The sequence below is a fragment of the Hyalella azteca genome, unplaced genomic scaffold, assembly GCF_000764305.2.
Source record: "Hyalella azteca isolate HAZT.00-mixed unplaced genomic scaffold, Hazt_2.0.2 contig5386, whole genome shotgun sequence".
Classification (NCBI taxonomy): domain Eukaryota; kingdom Metazoa; phylum Arthropoda; class Malacostraca; order Amphipoda; family Hyalellidae; genus Hyalella; species Hyalella azteca.
Genome location: NW_025935579.1, coordinates 373,766 through 383,031, shown reverse-complemented (window position 1 = coordinate 383,031; position 9,266 = coordinate 373,766).

Below are 9,266 nucleotides of genomic sequence, written 5' to 3'. Positions count from 1 at the left end.
ACTGGACAGTTACAGATATACAAACTCACAAGCAATTGATGTTATCCATGTATAGAAACTCTATTACTGTTTTGGATTTATTTCTCAAGGATATTTGAATAGTGGAAAGTAAGGATATTTAAAACATGAAATTATTGTTGTGTGGTTGTCAGGGTATCGGAGAGGCTGAACGGCATTTAATAGAATCGATGGGTAATATTGGACGGGTTACACAGTAATTTTAATTGAATATAAATAAATAGACAACGATGTAGGAGCGAATACTTCAGTTAGGAACAAAGCAAGGGCCTTTGAAGTAGAGCAGATAGCCGACGGTAGAATCACAGACGACTGAAGCTGAAGCACAGGCGACTGGCAAGACTGGGTACTTACGATAAAAAATGCTCTGGTAGTCTTGCTCTTAACTCTTGTGTACCGGATAGTCTCCCCAACCGGAACTATGGCGCACCCGGCCATAGTAGGAGTGGCCAATCACAACTGACCGGCTAATGGATTCAGATTATGACGCCGAATGAAAATCACCCTAACGTAAACTAGAAATGTCTTGAACCTTACTGTGTTCCTAAATATAATAGTAAATATTACAGAACTGATCATCCTAAACAATTATGAGCAAAATAGTAGAAAAGTACATCAATTTTAATTTGGGTAATTTTTTTTTACCCAAATATGGAAGAGTGCAGAGTCTAGTCATTTATGCTTCTAGGGATTTTTATCCTAAAGGCACTGTTGCCTACGAAAATTATTAGCTGCGAAATTACTGAGAGGTTACCCCTAGAATTGATCATAAAAAACGAGACTTCAAAAAAAGTTTTTAGACGGTAAACACCATTATTTTGCTTTGTGGAGCCAGCGCATTATAAAAATAACTGAAAAATTGCAGTAATTTTATAGGGAAGGCTCGCCAAATTTTCATAGCATTTGGATTGGTAAAATCAGATTCATTTGAACTTTATCGGCCTTATCTAATTTACAGGTTGCAGAGTGGGTATAAACTAAATTGAAAACCAAATTTAATTGCCAATTTGATGAGTGCCGTAGTAGCACCAGTTACCAGTACAAGGGAGCATAGGGGCGTGGAATCATATATTTTATTCCACACATTTAAAGAATATTTAAATTATAACGCGGAAGATGTTTTGTAATAGAAATTTTTGTGATGAGCAGAATCACGTTATTTTTAACCTAGGTGGTCGTGTGGTTAAGATCACCAAGCTTTGGCTGCGAGTAGTAGGTTTGGGACTGACTGCTATCTGTTCTAATTGCTATCTAGAGGCCAAAAATCTAGAGGCCTCTAGTGCCGACACAACTACACTATATTATTGACTCCTATAGCACTGCTTCCCTCAATTCAACGAGTCAACAAAATACTTTCAAGGAACATGACACTTTGTTGGGATTTCAAATTTCGAGTAAACAGACTAAACACAATTCATGATCGTAAAAATAAATATATGAAAATACTTAAATAAATTATTTTGAAATGACTTCAGTACAATATTTTGGTATCATTGATTCTTTTTGCAAATTAATGTTGTTATGTCCGAATATAATTTTTAAATCGCGATAATTATGAAAGATATTATTCCTTCAGATGAATAATAATAATACCACCATTGTTTGAATGTCTTAAGATGCCTTCATGCCATACAGTTTGATGTAATAATTTTGACGGTAAGTGGCTAGGATTTTTGATGTACAACTTCATGGTTAATACAATACAAAGAAAAAAAAGCAGCTACAAGATAGTCACATGTTTAAAAATTTGGTTTTTCGCTGCATTTTCTCATGAGAAATAAGTTTTTACTTAATGAAATAATTTTGCATGTAGATTATAATTAAGTGCGTGAGAAATTAAAGATATGATACATGTTTACTATTCACACATTGATATCTTAGTATTAAAGTAACAAAGCGGCAAAGGACTGAAGTGAACTCCACGGGGCTATAATTCGATGCTTGTAGATAAACGCTCCATTGCAACATATGTGCTTGAAAATAATTAGCTAATTTGATTATTTCTCATTATTAGCTTCAGGCAAAAAAAAATTTACTTACCGAAAAATTAACGAAAACCGAATGGGTAAGCGACGTTGCTGTAAGGAATTCTGACGAAAGTTAATGATAATGTAGTGTTTGCCTCGCCTGATAATCATGTCCCGGCATCGATTATAGATTGTTTAAAAATAATAAAGTAACATTGGTTTAGTCAACAGTCCCAAACAATGCGTGAGAAGATTAGAAATTGTTATCAAATATCATAACAGGATATTTATAATAGATATAAATATCCAGGATATAATGTCAGTGTATTTGTTGTCATAAGAATTCAATTCTTAAGTCTTCAATGCTTAATTTTTAACTTTCCGCACACTTCAAAAAGACAATAAAATTTAATTATGTTCTCCGTTCAAAATATTCAGGCAAAACTGCAAGGTGCTCCATACAAACATTAAAGAGTAAATGTTTCGGAATATCCTTGCAATGTAACCAACCCAGCGCCAGGAGTTTTGAAAAACCACATCCATGACGCATTTTCCTGCTTCGCTGTGGGAGGCAGAAGAATATTTTGGTGCTGACCACACCCTCTTAAATATACACGCTTAAAAGAAGGGGAAGCTGCACAATACATAAACCTCCCTTCAAACAAGCGAATTGTGGTCTGAGTTTAATAGTCTGCATCTCCTGCACGAGCTTTGTGACTTATGACGAATGATATCCTTGTAGATGCAGCGGCTTCCGATTGTTGAAACGAATATTTATGTGCAGTATTTTTCTTTCCATTGATTGCAGCGTTTCAGATTGCAATGGCATGTCTGAATTTTTTTTTATTGAAGAGATTGCCGAGCTAAAGGAAAGTTATTTCGATTGTCAATTTTGAAGTGTGATGCACGAGAGGGATTCTGAACATAAGCTTAAAGGTAAAACATGCGTATACATATGCATGAAATTGTCCCTTTCTGGCAGAACAGTACATTGAATCATAATTTTGTTAGAGGAGCAAGTCTTTCTTCAAGATTTTTTTTTAAATTACGGTGATTCTGCAACGAAGCCGGGCACTACTCGGTGAAATGTTTTAGTACAGATCGATTCTTTCTTTAGGAATTCCTTATGATATAATAGGTTAAAATTACCGTAGTTAAAATTTCGTTGTTATTCAGAGAGCCAGATGAACGTTAAAAGAACTTGTTCCAATAAATTTATTTGCTCCGCTATGATAATCTATTGAGGCAAAAAAAAAAAAAAAAAAACAATGCGGACCCACGCGAATTAACCAAGGCTCCATGCAGTTTGTTAACTCAGGATAAAGTAAGGTAATTTATTCCATGTATATACCGCGAATGAAATTTGTGCGTTATCAATATCTTGAGCTATGTTAAAAAAGAAGTAATCAGTCTAAAATTATGAAAGGTGAGAAGAAAATAGTAAATTATAAGTTAATTCGATGAATAATGACCGAATTGTTGATTCAATCATAAATGTCGTGATTAGAAATAAAAATAAGTTGAGAGCTACCATATGCCACAAAATATAGCACACAGTATTATCGATGTTTTCAAGGTTTTACTGCTTTATTTTTTGATTAGGATAATTATTAATTTACTTTTCAAGCAACTCATTATTGGGACATGATTGGGACACAACCGCTTGATCTTGTGTCCCAATGATATCATTATCCGGTTGATGTTGTTATCATTATCCTCGCTGCCTTTGTCTATGCATTGTCAACACTAATTTATTGCTTTAATTTCGGGTTGAATCATGCATTGTCAACACATACCCAGCTGTTCGTCAAGATTGAATATTGTCTTGGAGACAATCAACGTGGCGCTCTGGATCTGATATCTCGTGTTGCGCAGTTTGCCAAGGACTTCTTCAATGGAAGTTCCAGTACGAAGGATAAGAAATTGAGCCGAGGCTCTCGAGCGTAACGTTAATAAAGGAGAGGACATTTTTTATTATCTCATCGAGTAACCTTTTGCGTTGTCTGGGAAGGGCAAAAGACGTGAAATAAAGCAGTATTTGAGCTGGCCTTGGAATCATACATGGTGTGTGAGTTGTCAACGATGTCGGCGATCAAGCTACAACTAAACTAATCCTGATGTATGCTTGTGAAAAAAAAAGTATTAAATACGGCGGCAAACTCTTTTTGAACCACGTGAATAATGCAATTCTTGCTGAACATTGGCTTGGAGGATACGTTCCTTTCATAATCGGGCGTGAAATTATTCTTTACACTGCTTGCAAGTGAGGCACGCGTGATTTTTTATTATGCTTAGTAGAGTTGATTTATGATAATTTGCAACGAGCAGTTAGGTGGAGCATTTTTTTTAATGAATCGTCTTGCTCTATAGTATTGGATACGTATGATTCATTTCTGAGCAATAATTAATATATTTATAATCGTATTAAAATATTTTATTTGCAAAATATCTATAAAACTGCTTCACGTGTATTGAATTCAACGTAAAATGCGGGGAAATATCACTAATATTGCTCTATGGAATGAGCTTTGCGGTGCAGTCGGTCTAATTACATGCAGAGGACGGGAGAGTTGGGGGAGATTTCAAATGAACGTGGCTCCTATAATTGATGAAGCAACTCGGAATGAAGCGAAGGTTCATAGGCGTGTCGATCAGACGTTGAATATTAATTCAGGGTATTTTTTGGATTGTTTTAAATCCAGCAGACTAGAATTTAATCGCAAGACATCAGACTCATGATAATTACCTGAAGCGACTTATGTGATGAGCTTACTCATAAAAAATACAATGAATTGTTGAGGGAGAGCATCCAACAATTGCCTATTTAATGATAACACAGCAGATTCACACCGGCAGTTCCCGGGATAAACGTATAATTGAAAGGATAAAAGCTGTGGATCCGGAATTTCACCGAGGGATGAGTCTTCAGGAAGGAATTAATCTAAAGTGAAATGAAATAACCGACTTACAGCCACAGTTTACGTAAGCGCAAGTGTTTACTCCCGTACCCAGTTTGGAAATACGGAACAAACTCACATTTAATAACTTCGCATATGGGAAGATGTATTAAACCATGAATAAATGATACAGCAATGTCACCAGAAAGATACAAAGCATCTACGGTGCTGCTATCAGAACACCCATGCATAGAAGTGGGGAAAAATCTACAATACACAAAAATATTTAATACTATACACAAAAAATATTTTTTAACAATGCATTGATGTGGCCGGCAGACAATAGATTTTAATCCTAAATACTCCCATTTCAGAAGCTTACCCGCTACTGAAGAAATGATTTCACAACCAATAATTATTGCAAGTTATCGTAAATTGAAAAATTAATATACACGAAAATGCTGACCGGGCGAAGAAACCTTCTGTACGCAGACGATCAATAAAAGAGTTACTGACGATACGAAGTTCTACACGTTAACAGCGGAAACCCTCGTAAAAAGCGACGGATGAGCTGTGCTGCTACAAAATAATTGTTAGAACTATTAAAACTTTCTTTACTGATAGTTGTTTATTGAATACAGCTATTGTTTACATTTCTATTAATCAGAAATTTTCTAGGAGTTTGCTGAGTAAAATCTGATTACATTAGAAAGTGTTCACGAAACTTGTGATGAAATTAACTCAAGAAATGCTATTAATCATTATTATGTGATCATTGCAGCAAAAAAATGTTTTGAAAACGAGTATATATAGCTGAGATTCAACGCCATCCAACACCCAAAGCTGGCGTAATCATCAAGACGTATTTCACTCAATGAATTTATTATTTGGCTAGTCTAGCTCTTCAATATTCACAGATATTACATGACTCGGACAATTATTAACTGTACATTATAGGTCGCTCCATTCATGGATAACGCATCATGATCAAAATTGAACACTATTTTACAACACTTCTCTTTAACTTCACTTCTTGTTTGTCTGTCTGTCTGCTACAAATCTTATAATCGAAATTTAACTCACTTCTACTTATCCTATCGATCTGAAATTTTACACACTTGCGTAAAGTTGGAGACAATGCATGAATCAAATGACAAAATAAATGATTTAAAAAATTAATTTTGTTTCAATATTAAAAAAATTGAAAAAATAATTTTGTCACCTACAAATCTTATAACTGATATTTGACACACTTTTACCTGTCCAATTGATCTGAAATTTTGCACACTTGTGTGAAGTCAGAGGCAATGCATGAATCAATTGATAGAATAAATAATTTTGAAAAAAATTATATATTAAAAAATTTGAAAAATTTATTTTTTAATATTCGAAAATAAAATGAGAAATTCATTGTACATCTTTAACATTGGAGACACTGGGTTCTTTAGAAGTGTTGTCTTTAGAAAGTAATATTTAAACGTATGTTATTTTAATGCGGCAAATATATTTATTTATGCTGTGAACAAAGTTCAGTGAAATTTCAAAGTTTGAGAGTACCATTTTGTATTTCAAGTATTTTTTTTGCCTACGAATAATAATAATTAAGCCAAAAACAATACAGCCTTCGTTTCCATGTAAGCGCAGTTCATACGATTTTTTTGCACACACACTAAAATTTTGCAAATTTGGTTTTCTTCAAATAATTTTGCAAAATGACTCCATCTTTTTCTTATGCCTTCAAATAACCATATTTACATGAGTTATTTCGGAAGAAAAATGAAAAGTAGTCGAAAATGTTGTCCTAATTCCCATTCAAGCATTGGTTAAGTGAGTGACAAAGCAGAATGTTGGTAAAAAATTGAATGTTGGTTGAACTAGAGAAACGCTCTTGGGAAAGGGAGAGCTTTTCGTTTTATACATTCAGTTCAAGCTTTGGTATTGCTGTAGCTTTGGTAGAAACATATGGGTGGTGTACGGAACACATGTTTTTTTTTCACTTATGCGCTTAGAGTTACAATTAGAGTTTAACTAATTCAACAGGAGATAAAGGTTTGCAAGTTCCAAAATAATGGAACAGATTTCGTGTTTCGGGATTTCATCGAGATTTTAAATTTGTTCAAATAATATCTGCTTTTCATTTCTGTATTTATCACTGTAAATGCGCTAAAAATATTATAGAATTTACCACGCATTTTTCTAAAGTATTAGTTTGTTAGTTGTTATTATCGGCAATATCCTCATGTCGAGAGATCGCAAGCCGGTTTCCAGAACGTTCATGCATGACTGGGCCCGTGGACGACTCTACGTACCTGGAACTCTGGACCGCAAAACTTCCACAGGGAATGGCGGACGCTATGTTGAGCAACAATAATTTAAGCACAGGGGGAATTTTCCTAAGAATAAGAGGTCGCAGGTATCTGGCTGCAGCGAACGTTCGTACCTTGCAAGTACGATCAAATGATTATTTTAATCGTTCAGTATGTTTTCGAGAAACCTAATGTCGCAATGTAAGCGAGGGGATTTTTGGCTGTGAATTTTAATTAAGATAATGCCGCCGGTAAGCCGTGTGATAAAAGAATGCGCGATCATTTGAAACTCTGTCATGAAAGGAGTGGAGAATTTGTTTTCGATTAAATGGCCTTCAACTATCAAAAGAGCCAAGCGTTTGGGTTAATTAATTTATGACAAAATTCTTTGTCAAGCCAACTTACATTATTATTTATCAGAACCATGTTTGTACTAACAGAATGTTCTTCTGATTTCTCATGAAGGGCACCCAGAGGAAATGCCATCAACTATTCAAGGCTCATAGGATAAGATATCTTTCTGTTTACGGAGCGGGTTTAATAGTTCAAATGAAATAATTCAATCAAGTCACGTTATTTTAATTGCAGCGAAAAGTTATGATATCTCTGAAATCAAGAATATGTGAAGCATCAATTTCAGTATATACCCGCTTGACCACGGTCATGGAGAATTTATAACAAAATATAAAAAAATAAAATATAAATATAACTTATATTAATTTTTAAAATATTTTTTATGTTATCTTTTTATATTTAATATATTTAAATATATAAACTATAATATTCATACGAATAATTTTGGCATTCATAGGTAAGGTGCCTGTTATCTGAGATCTATGATAAAAAATTACAAAAGTTATTACACTAATAATGATAATATGAAAACAATGGTAGCAGCACATCACAGCTACGAATTATACTACTCACTAATGTGCAGTAATATAATAATAGTTTTCTATCAAACTGTATATTTGTATTTTCTGGTCAGCATTTTAAATATTAGATGGCTTATGGCAACCGCTCTTTGCATGATTATAAAAAGATTGAATCCAAAAAATAAAATGAAAATGAGCAATTCAATAGAGTGAACTATTTCCATGAAGGTTAAATCGAAGGTTAAATTTTCGGTTTCACATATATGCCGTTGTTGTAACAGAATTGATAATTTTGTGAATTTTGAATTTTGTGGCCACAGTAGAGCATCTTGAGATGTAGCAACACGAACCGCTGCCACAATGCAATGAGCAGCAATTCGGAATGTAATGTACATCGGAAATATGTTGGTCGAGTAGAGCAGCTGTTGCCGCATTGTTGACATCAGCAGCAGCAGCAGCACTCGCAGACACACGCCTCTGTGTTTTTTCAGGAGTTATTCCAGATCTCATGCAAATAAATATAAAAACCTAGACAGGTTCATAGGGCGAGTCAAGGATGTTACTGGAAGCTCCATAAGAAAGTATGTAATTTATTGAAAAAATATGCTTGCTCATTCAATGTCACTATCAGTTCTGTTTGATTTTTAGAAATTTCTAGAGCCCATGTTAACTAGTCCAAAGTTGGACGCGTTTTGAATAGTAAATAAAACAAATAAAAAACTTTTAAAAACCACGTTTTCTTAACGGACATAAAAGAAAAACATTTACTCTTACATAACATTTAAGTTATGTAAAATGTTATGTAATGTTATGTAAGAGTAAATGTTTTTCTTTTATGTCCGTTAAGAAAACGTGGTTTTTAAAAGTTTTTTATTTGTTTTATTTCGCTGTTTGTAGTTTTGTAAAAACCAGAAAAACGTGGTTTTTAAAAATATTTTTTATATTTATTTATTTACTACTTTTTAGTTAGCAATTTTAGCAATTAAAATCAATTTCCAGGGTTGGCAAGTGTACATGTTCGAGAAAAAACTCAATTACAAACCGTGAATTTTTAGTTTTATTTTTATTTTTTTTAATTAAAAAAAAATTTCAATTATTATTTCTGATGATCAAATCTTGAATTGTTAGGCAGCATAAGCATCCATGCCAAATTTCAACTTACTAGGATGTTTAGAAGTGCTCTAAATTAAGGTTTGAATTTTT